The following is a 14,967-nucleotide window of genomic DNA, read 5'->3' on the forward strand; positions in this document are numbered from 1 at the left end:
TTTTCCCCTGGAAATGATTTTAAAAACAATGTGTCCCTAGACTTACCCTACAGGAACAACTGGACATGCTGCACTAGGCAGGAGGAAAATGTTGGAAATTGTTTGGTTTTATAGTAATTTCAGCTGGCAGTTGCCTCAGAGTGTAGAAACAGTTTGCAAACATGTTATACTTGGGCCCAGGTGCCAGTCATACCAGCAGGCCCAACAAAGGTTTGCAAAGCATTTTTAGTTGGTGGTTTACGAGAAATAATGAAATGAACATGGGGTTGAGGACCAGGAGACCTGAGTTCCACTTCCATCTGTAGGTCATTTGACCTCTTTGAGTCTCAGGTTCCTGATCTACAAAATGGGGCTCATCCTCTTTACTCTCCTCCTCTCCCAGGGTGCACATAAGGATCAAATAAGACCTTGAACCAGAAAGCCCCTTGGACAGGGTGGTGCTGTGTGTACTAAAGGCACAAGGGAAGGGCAGCCCTTTTTTTTCAATGCAGGCAATGGAGCCAGCAACTGAGCTGAAGGACAGCAATTCCTCTTTGTTCTCCTCCTCTTTTACAGTAAAAGCTTGGTTAGAATCCTAGAATGTTAGTATCAGGAGGGAAAACTAGAGATTATAAAGTCCAGACTAGGCACTGTGGCTCACGTCTGTAATCCCAGCTCTTTGTGAGGCCGAGGTGGGCGGATCACTTGAGGTCAGGAGTTTGAGACCAGCCTGGCCAACATGGTGAAATCCTATCTCTACTAAAAATACAGACACACACAAAATTAACTGGGCATGGTAGTGCTCACCTCTAATCCCAGCTATTCGAGAGGCTGAGGCAGGAGAATTGCTTGAACCCAGGAGGTGGAGGTTGCAGTGAGCGCAGATCACATTATTGCACTCCAGCTTGGGAGACACAGCGAGACTCTGTTACAAAAAAAAGGGTCCAATCCCCTTCTTGTACAGATAGGAAAACTGAGGCAGAGACTCACCCAGGAATATATGCTAGCAAAGGATGGAGAGAGATGACTCTAGAAGTCAGTTTCCCTGAATCCCAAGCCAGGGCACGAGCCCAGCAGACTGGACTTAAAGACACTCTATGTAATATTTCCTTGGGTCCACATTCTGAAAGATCCTGGACAGAAGAAGCCTCATAAATCTGCAAGGCAGCCTCCCAGGCTGTCCAGTGACTGCCTCTCCTTAAAGAAGTGCCGACAGCATTGAGGTTTCAACCTCTCCCTGGCAAACTGACAGACGAGTTGCTTCACCTCTCTGAGTTGCACTTTCTTTCAATGTACTAAAGAGCTTGGCCAGGAGGACTCTATGAGGCTTGCCAGCTGGCATCGTCCCTATGTTGGTGACTAGCTTTCCTCTATGGTCATCCACCGATTACAATTCCCCAGCCAGAGGAGGGTACAAACAGACTTCCCTTCAGTGGCTGCTGGAAAGATCCTAGACCACCTCCAGATTCCCAGCGGGGCTGGGTGGAACCTGGGGTCCCTTTTTTCCACATTAAACCAAAGACTAGTGAGAAACCCCTCTTCCCCCAGATTTCAAGCAAAGAAATCTGGGGAATTGAAGCCCTGAATCATTAATTGGGACAATGCTCAAGAATTATTCAGCAACCTCAGAGCCCAACTCATTCGAAAAAGAAAGTGGCAGGAAACAAATCCACTGCTAAGAAAGAGATGTGGGCAGTTGTCACTCGGCATTTTGAGGGGATGTCCCTATAGGTTTGCACACATGTCTAGCCTCTGTCTCCAATTATACTGGTGGTAAGTCCAACAGAGAAAACTACCTAAGAAGGTGGGTAGGGAGAAGAAGACTGCTTAACAAGTGGCCAAAAGTAGCAGTGAGTTAAGAGAAGAACCAGAATGGCCATGAAAGAAAGAAAGAAAGAAAGAAAGAAAGAAAGAAAGAAAGAAAGAAAGAAAGAAAAAAGACTACTGTGAGGCAAGAAAAGATTTGTGAAGAGTTCACATTTAAGTTGTCTTCCTTAATACATTCCACTCTTTAGATGGATTTAGAATAATAGGAAAAACACCCTAGTGTTGCACTTAGAGACTTCATGTGAAATCCCATCTGATGTGAAGAAAATGTGCTTTCAGTACTTATAATGATGAAATAAATTATCTCCATTCTTGGAACCACTTCTTTGCAAATATTTTAGATATTATTTCACAAATGAAAGAAAACAGTGAAGACTGCTACCATCAGCTTTGGAGGAAACAATCTAATTTTCAAGATATTTATCTATTGTGAGTTGGCAACAATGGCTCTGGTTTCCAAAGAAAGTGGGAAAATTGCTGTGCATTTCGGAAATGGTTCCCAGACACTTCCCTTCGAAAACATAGTCAACCAAACGCATACAAGCAGGCATTAAAGACAAATGCGATTTTATAGGCAGCCATTCTGCTGCATGGCATGATAAATAGACAAGACGAGTGTTTTGCAGCCAGCCAGCTTTTGGCTTCTAAGAGAGCTGGAAGGCAAAACTGACATGAATACTTTCAACAGGCTACCCTGGTTGAAATCAGGAAGAGTTTATTTCCACAGTTAAAACAGTATGAGTCTATTTCTATTGCCTGCGTTACGTCGAGTTCCCCTATTTATCAAACACAAAGTTCCATTGTTGTGATCTATGGTGAGCAAAGGAGAACCTGCCTAGTCCCAAGCAGATCTTAGATGTAAATCATTTGATCCATGAGTCGAAACTATTCCATCCCATAAACCCAAAGCTCATATCAGGGTGAACAAGACATTTGAAAAAAAACAAAACTCTCCTCCTGGAGTCAACAGGAAAACATGCCCCTGGCTGAAGCTTATAACTGTGAAGGCCACATGTGCAATGTGCTAGTTAACTAGGAGGAGGAAGTTCCAGGAAAACGACCAACATCTGGTTTCAGGCTTATTCTATTCTTCTTAGGGGCCCCCAGTCAAATGTGCTCACCTGAAGAGACATCTTGAGCCAGCCAGAGAGTAAGTAGCTCTAGTTTCTCCTGAGCTTGACTTTGTCCATTGTATTTATTTCTTCTGAACTGATTTCTTCAAAATCGAAATCCGTAGCACCTCCACAACTTTGATAGCCTTTTTTTTTTTGCTCCAATTCCTTCAAGGATAAATATTTAACTCCATTTTGGGTCAAATACAAACTTATATTTCTGGGGTTTAAGGATTCACACAGCTAGAGCTTGAAAGGCATGTTACTTCAACATGTTTCAGACCCACACAGCAACAGGCTGTCCAATGGAGTGTCATCCACTACCATTCCTCGACTGTAAGCATAGTTGATTATCAATTCAGAAACACTCTGAATAAACACTTGTGTGCCAAGACTTTGCAGTTCATTCATCCAATTAGTCATTTGTTTATTCATCTAATCAAGCTGCCTATGTCATACTGATTCCAGTAGTCATCCTTCCTCTTTTTGCTCTTACAAAGCAAGTATGAGAGAGTTGTAGAAAAGGTGTAAGAAAAGAGACAAACTTTTCATTCTGTATTGTATTCTGTATTCAAAGTTAAGGTACAGTAAAGTCCTGTTAACTATGTAACCTTAATGCATCTGAAAGGTATTGTTTTAATGACGCTTACCTTTTAAATGATTAAGACGCCTCTGGTGGTTTATGGAATTCACTTTATATTTGTTTAAGAAATTGCTTTTTATGAGAGAGTATTTCTGCTGAGTTTCTCTTGGGCATTGGAAGTTAGAGGGGGTAGCCCACACATCTACAACGGTCAATAGGGTCTTTGCTTTCCATTAAAATGTTTTCCAATTCTCAAAGCATTTGTCAGTATACAAATGTTTTCCAATTCTCAAAGCATTTGTCAGTATACCCAGAAGAATCGGAATAAAATGAATCCATGGCTTGGTATTCAGTATGCAGCAGACATGCTGCCTACAGAGTCTTGCACAGGTGTTGTCTAAGAAGCTCTGAAGTTGAAACCGGGAGCCCTGGGTTCAAGTTTCAGGTCAGGGAAATCAGTCACTGGCTGCATGCATGTAGTTATGAGCCTCCTCATCACCCTGGTGTCTCAAGAGCCTGGATGCCTCTACTTGTCTCTATGACTGATATGAACTGAGCTCCATGCTTAAGGGTTTTCAAAAAGCAGCACCTTCACCCTGATGCCTACAGGTCATGGTTTATAGAGCAACCTGAGATGATGGTACTGGATTGCTGGCAGGCCCAGCTCACTGCTGAATCACACCAAGATGACTACGATTAACAGTCCCTAGTTTTTTTTTTTTTTTCTCAAGCCATATTTCCTCCACACTATACTTCGGCAGATGACCCAAATGTAGAACTTGCCATTTATCCCTGTTAAATTTCCCATGACCATCTTGAGCTTGTCAAGATCTTTTTGGGTCTCAATTTCATGCTACAGAGAACTCATCACCTTCTGGCACTATCTCAGGGGCAAATCTGGCAAGAGTGAATTCTCAATCCTTCTCCGGATCATTGAGAAAAAGTGAAGCAAGCCAGGAGGCAGCCCTGGTACTTGCCTCCAGGTCCCTCTCTGTAAGGGAGGGTGTTAATCCATTATCCATGGCCTTTGGATTCAGTCTTTTAATTGGTTACGCAATCACATAACTGGGCTGTAAATGAAGATTTTACAACAGATGCTGCCTTGTACTTTGCTGAGGTTCAAAAACACTTGCGTGCTTTTCTCTGATCCACCTGCCTGGTGAGCTCTTCCAACAAAAAAAGGAAGCTATTCTAACACAGCAAGCTACTCCTAATGAGCTCCTTTTTGCTTTTGTCTTAAACACACTTTGCACTGGCTTCCTTTTCTAAGCACTCACTCACTATTCTTTTAATAGTATGTTCTAGAACTTTTCCAGGGGGACTCCATCAAGCAAACCATAGCTACATAAGATATTCAGTTAAAGGAATTTTCCTTCGGAAATTTGGAAGCACATGCCCATCTAGTAGTTTATGGCTCTTTTTTTTTTTAATTTTTTATTTTTTTGCAGTTTTCTGTGGTTCCTTAATGCTCCATGATAAAAGCTCACAGCCTTGTTAGTAAGTGCTCTCTCTCTCTCTCTCTCTCTCTCTCCCTCAGCACCCTAGCCTGTCATTTGCCCTGGCCCTCAATGACCAGGCAGTTCTCTCAAAATCACTTCATCCATCACAGACTTCAAGTCCAACTGAGCAGTTCTATCCTTTGTACATTAAAGATCATTCTCTTATTCTATGAAGGAGCCTGAAACTTTTCTCCAAAGACTCTGGTTTCTCCTTCTGCGGGGTGTGACAGTCTCTTTGCTATTCAGGGACTCCAGGGGTGTGGTGTCTCTTTATCTTCTTTTCTCTTTCATGAGTACATTCTTGTAGCTGGGTACGTGGCCCCAACGTTTCCCCCCGACTCTGGTTGTGATGCATATAGATAGGTTGCATTCATCAGGTGCTGCTGCCTCTCCTGAAGAAGCTGCTACCTCTCCCCTTTCCTCCTCTTGGTGTGATGAGCCTTCAACTGTTTGTTTCTTATTAGTGGAATAGGGTTTCTTCTCATCTTCCCTGCCTCATGCTTCTCTTTGCATTCCTGATTCAGTCTTTTGTTCTCAAACAATGTTCCTGGGTAGCGTGGAAAGGGAGCAGCTGCACCTCTATAGCAAACTCATCAATGTCCAGGCTTATGAACTGCCCTGGGCCCACATACTTCCAGTGATGGCTGAGCTTCCATCATTGCATTTCCAAAACAGCGACCGTATGACACTTTCACAGAAGGGAAGGATTCAAGAAATACTGTGAAAGAGAAGTCAAGTAAGGGCAACTGAGTGGTCTGTAAGCAAAAAGACATCTCAGATGATCTCTCAAGATCCATGAATAAGTAGGAGCGGTGATCTGATCACCCACAGTAACAAGAAATATAGATACCAGCAAGTGAAAACCCCAAAAATGTCAAAGTCAGGTTTGCAATGCCTCAGGTAGCTAAAGGAGAGTTGTGATAGGAATAAAATTAATAGTATTTACCTTAACTTAAAAGCAGGCCAGGCACAGTGGCCCATGCATGTAATCCCAGCCCTTTAGGAGGCTGAGGCAGGCAGATCACTTGAGCCCAGGAGTTCCAAGACCAGCCTGGGCAACATAGGGAAATCCCACCTCTACAAAAAATACACACAGAAAAATATTAGCTGGGTATTGTGGCGGGTGCCTCTAGTCCCAGCTGTGTGGGATGCTGAGGTGGGAGGATCACCTGAGCCCAGGAGGTCAAGTCTGCACTGAGCTGTGAGTGTGCCACCGCACTCCAGCCTGAGTGACAGAATGAGATCCTGTTTTATAAAAAAATGAACAAACAAATAAAAAACAAAAAACCAACTCATAAGGCTATTTATGGGTGGGTGGGGAAGAGGGGGAGAGAAGATAAAAGGTGACCGTGAAGTCAAATTAGCGGGGGATGTTGCCACAACTCTGTAAGGGCTTGAGGCAAAGTCCATCAGTCCACATGGAGTCTACTGGGCTGAGCTTAAGACACCAGTGAGAAGTATGGCTGGACCAGTGGAAGAACTGGCAAGAAGCACCTCAAAGGCTTCAGCTGGTGGAAAGCTGCTAAGATGTAGAGTCCATCTTGAGGGATGCAAGAAGGGAAAGAGCCTGATGATGGAGCTGAAGAGGTAGATTAGCAGGGAGTGTAGGTGGTTTCTCTGTCTGTGTCAGTGGTTGAAGCTTAGGGGAAACCTGGAGGGGTGGGGGTACAATGCAAGGAAGATTGGGGAGAGCTTCACGTGTTGTTCCCAGTTAGTTAGGTATGAGATTTCAGGGATAACTGAAATCTTTCCCTCTCACACTCCCAATTGTTTTGATGTGTTTGGATGTCAGGTCACGAGTCTCAGAACCTCCACATTGCTGTTTGCAGCCCAAAGTACAAAATAGAATCCCAGTATTGTCAACATGCTGACACATGGACTTCTCTCTTCCTAATGAGTGTTTGATTATGTTTCCTTCTATGAAAATCTGTATCCCCACACAAACACCATTTTAGTTTTAGAACATTTTGTGGGAGCACTTTAAAATCCTTGACTTTTAAAAATATGGTTCTAGATCATATGGCTTTAATTATTAAATTTTTATTCCCTAAATTTGACTAAAATCATGTGGTTTGCAGAGCAAACGGGCCAGTTAAATGAAGTGAATTCCACTCACTGGCAGCATGCCTGCTGTTCCTGTCAATAAGTAAGTTCAGTTTCTGCTTCTGGGGCTCACAACTCCTGACAGCTGGCTTGCTGGGACCGGGGAAGCAAGGAAATCAGCCAGAGAAAGTGTCCTTGGCAGCAAAGGGTCTCACTGGGCAGGTTTTTAGGGAAATCTTGAGACTGGGGCAATGTGGGATGTGGTGGCAGCATCTCAGACATGACAGACAGCCTCTGAGCAACCTCTGGTCCTACTTGTATGTATCTCCTCTGCTCATTAAAGTGACCTCGGCTAGAGCTTCTCCAGCTGGTTTGGAGGCCAAGAGGCATTGTGCATGCCAAAGGCTGAACTGGACTTGCTGCTGGCAAGACTGCTCCAAAGCACAGGGAGCAGTGGCAAAGAACTCATCCAGCAAGGCAACAATCTATCATTCTCTGCTAAACCTGATGTCCCAGCTTGGAATCCAGAGTTGGGATGGGGGGCCATCAGTGCTAACAAACTTGTGGGAGACAGGGGCTGGTGTAATCTGAGCCAGCTCCCTGGAGCCTCACAACCATCCTGTGAAGCAAATGGGGCTGTGGTTCCTTTCCCAGAGGAAGGCACTTTGGCTGAGGAAGGGGAACGGAGCACTGGTCAGGCCTGGCGATACCTAGCTAGTACATGGCTGCCTCTGACTTCCTTCCAGAGTGAAGGTGCTTACCCTTAGTAGGGAGGACCCTGGCCCGGCTGGTATGCCTCCTTGGACTTAGCGGGGTCTGGGACTGCAGGAGAGGCTTTAGACTCTAAGCCAGGTGTGTCCAATTTTTTACTTCCCTGGACCACAGTGGAAGAAGAATTGTCTTGGACCATACATAAAATACACTAACACTAACAATAACTGATGAGCTAAAAAATCACAAAAAAACTTCATAATGTTTTAACAAAGTTTACAAATTTGTGTTGGGCCGCATCCAAAGTCATCCTGGGCTCAACGCAGCCCACGGGCCATGGGTTGGGCAAACTTATTCTAAGCCACCCTGACAGGCAGTGTAGTCAGGTGATTAAAGTATGAACTCTGGCACCCAGTGGTCTGTGTTTGAATCTTAGCTCTGCCACTGATTAGCTGTGTGGCCTTGCAGGAAGATATTTAACCTCTCTGCGTTTATCTATTTCCTCATCTGTAAAAGAGAGATGATAATAATAGCATCTGCCTTGTAAGGATGTGGTGAGGATCAAAGGCACATCTGTAATATGCTTAGAACAGTAGTTGACATGTGGTAAGCCCTACCAATGTTAGCTAGTGGCACTGTCTTCCTCCAAGCCTCCATTGCAGTCCTAGCAAAGGGAAACCTGGCCACTGTGATGATAGCTGCTGGATGGAGTGAAACATTGTCATGGTGCAGAAAACAATGTTGATTGTTTTTCTGTCTGTCTCTCCCCTCCAAAATAGGAGACTCATGCTGAATGTCCAGTCCCTAGAAGATAGCCCGGCATGTGGCAAGTGCACAGTGATAAATTGAGTGAGTGCAGGAATTCCCCCTTGTGGCAAATGGCTCTGGAAAGAATGCCAACATTAAAAAATTACTAACTTCAATGCAAATGCAGTTGGGTAACAGAGAACAAGGGGATCTATAAAGGTACCAGACATTCTACTGGGGTAGACTTAAGAGCTGGCCTAGGAGTCAAGAGGCTGGCTTTTGAGAGGCTTTGCTGCTTCCTTGCTGTGGAGCCTTGAGCCAGCTCCTGACTTCTTCTGAGCTTCAGTGTCCTCTCTGAATGACAATATAAGGTGGGACCATGGTCTGCACCCTCCAGGGAGTTCTTTTCCTATCAGGGCCCACAACAAACAAGAGATCAAAGAACACACCCAGTTTCTAGGCTTGGGCTCACTACTATCACGTTCAAGGTCTGACTCAATTTCTGACAGCAATATCCACATACCATTTCTATGTCAACTATAGGAGCCAGTTTCTCCAGCTTACTTTATAAAATGTTAATTACTTCCCCACCTCCCCACAAATGTGAAACCTGGATTTAAAAGACATTTTGGAAAACAGGTACATTTTGACAGGAACAATCTGAAGTTGCCACAGGCATAAACACATACAAGTGGATACTGTTCGGTTTGCTTTTGAGAGCCCCATTCAGTGGAGAGCTGGCTGAGCCAGTGACTATCTGAATGAAGTGTACTGGCCATGCCATTATCAGAGGAAAGGGTGAGTGTGGACTAGTCAAGTGGCTGGATGCTAATTTTATCACCTTTTCTTTCAGAAACCAGATACCATCCTGGCAGCAATGGTCCACATCCCTGGCTCCTTATTGTCTTTGGGTAATCACAATATTAATGTCCCAGTGCACCCTTAAGCCCTTTGCATCTTTCCTCAAAACCTTTTTCAGACATGAAATACTTATCTGGGGTGAGGGGTTGAGCTTCCCACTGAGAGACCAGAACTGATCAGATGGGCGGGCCTCCAATTGCGAGCTTGGCTTTGGGCTTGTAGTCCTCACTTTTCTCAAGTCCGGCCATGGCAGCCTGCCAGGCCTGCAATTGAATGGGGTCTTAACAAGGGGAAAAGCCAGAGACATGAACTGGTGCATGGAGCACAATGATGCTGACTACCCAGCAAAGGTAAGCTTGAGACACTCTGAAGCACCACACTGACTGTACCCACATTGCATAAAAACCAACACAATCCAAGAGAAATGGAATCCTGGCAGGGAAAGCATTGGGCCAATAGCTCAACAGCCACCCAAAGTCTCCATGGAGCACCTCAAGGCCAGAGCAAATTTAGTGGCATGCCTTCCCTGTTGGAGCACCCGTATAGCAGCCCCGCAAAAGAGGTTTTCTAGTCCCTTCCAGGACTCATGGGAGCCCACAACTCTATAGCCATTCTTCTCTGCCAGATTCCACGTCTTTATAGCTTTAAGATTTTTCCTTTGCCACTCCCCATCTTATTTCCTTTCTCCATTGTGTGTTAGCATACTTAACAGGTGGAGAAGAGCATATACAAGTGGCTTACAGGACTGTCAAGGTAGCAGAGACACATTCGAAAACAGCTCATGCAAACAAATGCCAATGATTGAGCAAACCATCACTCAGGACTGACTCCCCCGCATTGGCCCTGAAAATCTAGCTACTCAGTGCTTCCATTTGCAGACATAAACATCCACTTAGGAGTTCTGAAAACACCATTTAAGCCAACATTTGGATTCAAGTAACACTAACAGGGCTGCATAATCAGTGAACTCACTTTTCTGCTCTGTGCCTTTGCAATACTCTCTGGGAAAAATGCAGTACACTCTTACAGATAAAAGTTGACATGGAGGCAAGTTACTAATATATAGAAATGTTGGATTTTAAGTAAAATATACTTCACCCTGCAGATAAAGGGAACAGAGATTCTTTTTTCCTTATCTCAAAACAGACTCTTTTTGTAGAATTGATGAAATGGAAGTAATTGTCAAGAACTGAGAGCCATTAATCAAGAAAAAGACGGGAAAAAAAAAAAAAAAAAAACCAATGGAGGAAGCAATTAAATTAACTTGGAAACACAAGGAATATTTAATTTTTTTGCCCTTGAATCCATTTGATGTTTTATTTTCCAGATACATACAAGTTGCCTCACCATCATTTTGGATAAGAGCAGCCGCCCCTAGCCTTCTCCCTCTCCCAGTGATGTGCTGTTAAGTGTTTAAACAAGTGGCGTCTCCAGGGGAGGAAATAAAGCTCTGATTAAAGTGATAGCACTGACTGCTGTGTTGTAAATACTCCTGTTGTGGCTGATTTCTAGCTACCAACATGATGTCACCCACCTTGCAAAATTCCCGAAAACATAACAGTTGGCTTTTGGGAGCCCGTTTGAGATAGCTCTAGCCAACCACTGTCCCTTCTTCTGCCTGTATGTTTCCTATGCTCTCCACTCTGGATTCATAGAGCCAGAAAAGAGAGAAATCACATAAGAATAAGACAGGTTGTTATAATGATCAACACACACATGCTATCTTTTGGTTTTTAAACTCTTTCCCTAACATTAATTATTGTGGCTAACCTCTATGTGCTAACAGAGTGCCAGGATGTTTTACAAGCATTTCATTTAATCAATACTAAGAGGTAGGTACTATTAGTATCCCCATTTCACAGAGGAGAAAACTGATGTTCAAACAGATTTGGCAACTCATTCAAAGTCACACAGCTTGTAAGTGGGTGAGCTAGGACTAGAACCTAAGCTCCCTGGGTGTGCTTTGGCAGTAAGAAGAAAACACAGTATCAGAAAAAGTGGTAAGGACAACAGTTTGGCTTAGCTGAGGAATCAGGAAAAAAAATCCTAACTAATGAAATAGGTTTCAGTGTTTCTTTAGCAGTTGATCTTATCCTAGGATTCAAGGATAGAATTCAGAGAGTCCGTAAGCTTGAATGAGGAAAAAATTATATTTCTGTTTTCACTAACCTCTAATTGAAATTTAGCCTTTCTTCAATTATGCATGTTGGCAACAAACCACAGTAGTATTTACATAATCTGTGACTTCGTCGCCAAGAGAAATCATAGATATTTTAATTTCACGTTACAGTCATAGCAGGAATCTTCAAATATCACTACCTTGAAATTACAGTCATTGTGAGACCTACTGCTAGATCTTATTTAATGAGTTAAGAAGCACATAAATTAATACATCACAAATTTGTTTTGTTAATATGTTAATAACTATTTTGATCCCATTGTTTTATTTTATGCTTTTAAAACATTTATTAATTATTATTATTATTTTTTTTCCTGAGACAGAGTCATTAACTTTCACCAGAAAACAGAGGGCATCCATGAATCAACAGCCTCCCTGCTTCCTCTTCAGGTATAATGAACCTTTCAATGGCCAGTTAGAGAGGTTCTCCTGAGGGCTTTATGTTTGATTTCCGGAAAGGCTGGACCCATTTGGACAGAGGACAGAGCCATTGCTTGTAATTGTCGATGGGCACTCTACCATTTTTCCCCAGTGAGAAAGTTTGGGAGCCATGAGTCAGTCCTTCCTGGGAAATGGCTAAGAAGAAGCTTTCAGAGATGAAAATGAAGTGGAGAGCGCAAATGAAGGAGGGGCAGGGGAGAAGCTGAGTCAGACCCTCGACCACTCTTCTAGGGGCACTGTCTCATCCTCTTGGGGTTGAATCATGCCAGGGTGGCTCTGCTTTTCTGCCTCTGCCTGAATTTCCCTTGGTAGGACTCCAGGCCTTCATTTGAGGCCAAAATGAAGGGCTCCAAACCCAGCCAATGTCTGCCAAAGAGAAATTCTAGAACATGTGTGTTACTATCTTGATGGAAAAATATCAATGGTGTGGGTCTTCCAAGGACTATGGGACCCATGTCTTCTTGACTTGACCATCAGGGATCATGAGCCCAGGGACACCTGTATTTTAACAGACTAACAAGCTGAAGCTGCAGCTTGGGATGTGGAGTTACTTGGTGTTGGTCATTTCTACCTCACAATGAAGGCTCTTTGAGGTGATGCAGTCTGGGGCAGTGTGCCTTTCCTTCTTGACTTGTGCTTTTAGATTGCATCCATCTGGGAAAGATTTCCTTTCTTTTTCTTTTCTTTCTTTCTTTTTTTTTTTTTTTTTTTAACCAGATCTTCCTTTCCTTGGCTATGTGATGGGAGTGAGGCTTTTACCCTTTTTGTGCCTTAGTGTCCTCCTTTGTAAAATGGAGGCAATAATAGCATCTACCCATCAGATGCTGCAAGGGTTGAAAAGAGACACTATAAGATCGTAAGCACTATGTTCAATCCAGAGGGAAAACTCAGTAAAGATCAGCTGTTGTCATAGTTCTTAGCACGATACGAAAGACACACAGCACATATGCCTGACCAAGAGGGTAGGCTGAATAAATGTTCAAGACCTTTCTCTTCCTCTTCATCCCACCCTCTCACCTCATCACTTTAAATCCAAGGATGGTCAGAGTCTGCTCTCAGGAGCAGAGGAGCTGAAAATGGCTGGGCTGGGGTGGGTTGGTGACCTTAGAGTGGAAGTCTCCTGACTCCAGGTCTGGCATTCTTTTTGCTCCCCGACTTTGACAGTCCCCGGGCACCTTCTGACACACCTCCAGAGCCTCAGAATGCCCAGCACAAAGGCCTCTGTCTAGCAGGGGGCCTCTGTAAGGTGAGGAATTCACTGATATTAAGCCTCATCCACTCCCCACTTTGCCTCTCTCCAACTGACTTCTAAAGAGATGATAAGAAAAGAGAAGAAGGGCTGTAAAAAAACAGTAAGTGCTCAAAGGGCGGAAAACATATAATATCACAACCACCCTCTCTTTCTAGCTTATTTCAAGTTATAGGTCAAGTATATCCTGTCCCATTGCAGTGGGTTCCCAGATCCAGGCAATAACATGGCTTTACAGGTGGGCTCCAGGGTCTGGAAGTGGGTGCCCAGAAAAACTGCCCATTCATTCTTCAGGGAGTTCCAATTCCTTAGGCAGGCAATCAGGGGCTCTGAACACTTGGCTGTCCCCTCCCTTCCCTCATCCACCTGCAGCCCTCAGCCTTCCCCTCAGAGGAACTAGTTTGACTCCTTTTGATGGCCCCCTATTCCCAATGCAACCCCATTCCCCACATCCAGCTTTTCCTTCACCTCTTGCCCCTCCTCCCAATTGTGTGTAATAATGTAGCCTCCAGAACAGATCACAGGTTATTTCTGGATCCAGCCCAATGTCCAATTTGCTGCAGAACATGTGTGAAAAATCATGAACCTCTGCCAACTCCATAGAGAGCCACGGATTTTTAAATAATTACACCAGTGCTCGAATGTAATATTGTACAAGTACTTTGAACGAAACAGTTTGGGAATTTCTTTAAAAGTTAAACATATACCATATAACCCAAGCATTCTAATGCTGGGCATTTGCCAAAGACAAATGAAAGTGTATGCCCATACAAACACCTGTACAGCTACGTTGATAGCAGCTGTATTTGTAGTCACCCCAAACCAGAAAACAACCCAAATGCCCATCAACAGGTAAATAGATAAATACACTGTGGTATAATTCAGATAATAGAATACTACTCAGTAATTTGTAGAAAGGAATGAATGATGAATATGCATGCAACAACCTGAATGGGTCTCAGTCATTATGGTGAATGAAAGAAGCCAGGCATGAAGGATTCCCTACTCTATGGTCGCATTTATACAAAACTCTAGAAAATGCAAACTACAGATCAGTGGTTGCCTACAGATGATGGAGAGGGGCTAGAGGGAGGGACTACAAAGGGCCACAACAAAACTTTGGGGACTGATGAATATATTCATCATCTTGACTGTGGTGATTGTGTACATATATGCAAAACTGATCAAATTGTACTTTAGATATTTTCAGTTTACTGTACATCAATTACACCTCAACAAAGCTGTAGAATAATCACACCAGCAGCTCATCTTGCAGTTGTTGGTGATATCCCTGAGCCTCAGAAAATAGGAATGGGTGCAACGTTTTCATATATGATGTACCAACATTCTTTGTTCATTGCTCTGATGGTCCTGTGCTTTCTTAGCTTTCTGGATGAGAGTCTCCAGTATATTTTCACTTGTACTTTCTGGAGGGCTCTCAGGAAGCCACAGCCTAGAGAGAAGCTGTTTATGAAGGAAATTGTTCTTTAAAATAACAATCATTTGTGATATGTTTAGTAGAGATCCAATGAATACAGTGGACCTTACCTCCTTACCCTTCAGTTTTACCTTTTCCATTACAGGGTGCAGTTGATCCATTCAGAAGTAAGATGTCCTGTGAAATGTCTTGCCATGTGGGCTGGCTGGGGTGGCTCTCAGAAGGGCTGATCTGCCTTGCCCTTCCTAACTTTCCCTCCCTCCCTCCCTCCCTCCTTTCCTTCCTTCCTTCCTTCCTT

The 14,967-nt window shown here is 43.6% G+C and overlaps 1 protein-coding gene across 12 annotated transcripts in view; it reads right to left on the reverse strand.

Annotated features, from left to right (window-relative positions):
• Positions 1 to 14,967, reverse strand: part of MAMLD1 (mastermind like domain containing 1) — a 151,989-nt gene that overhangs the window by 91,128 nt on the left and 45,894 nt on the right. The window lies entirely within an intron of this gene.

The sequence above is a fragment of the Rhinopithecus bieti genome, unplaced genomic scaffold (genome assembly GCF_001698545.2).
Source record: "Rhinopithecus bieti isolate Rb0 unplaced genomic scaffold, ASM169854v2 scaffold_80089, whole genome shotgun sequence".
In the NCBI taxonomy this organism is placed as follows: Eukaryota; Metazoa; Chordata; class Mammalia; order Primates; family Cercopithecidae; genus Rhinopithecus; species Rhinopithecus bieti.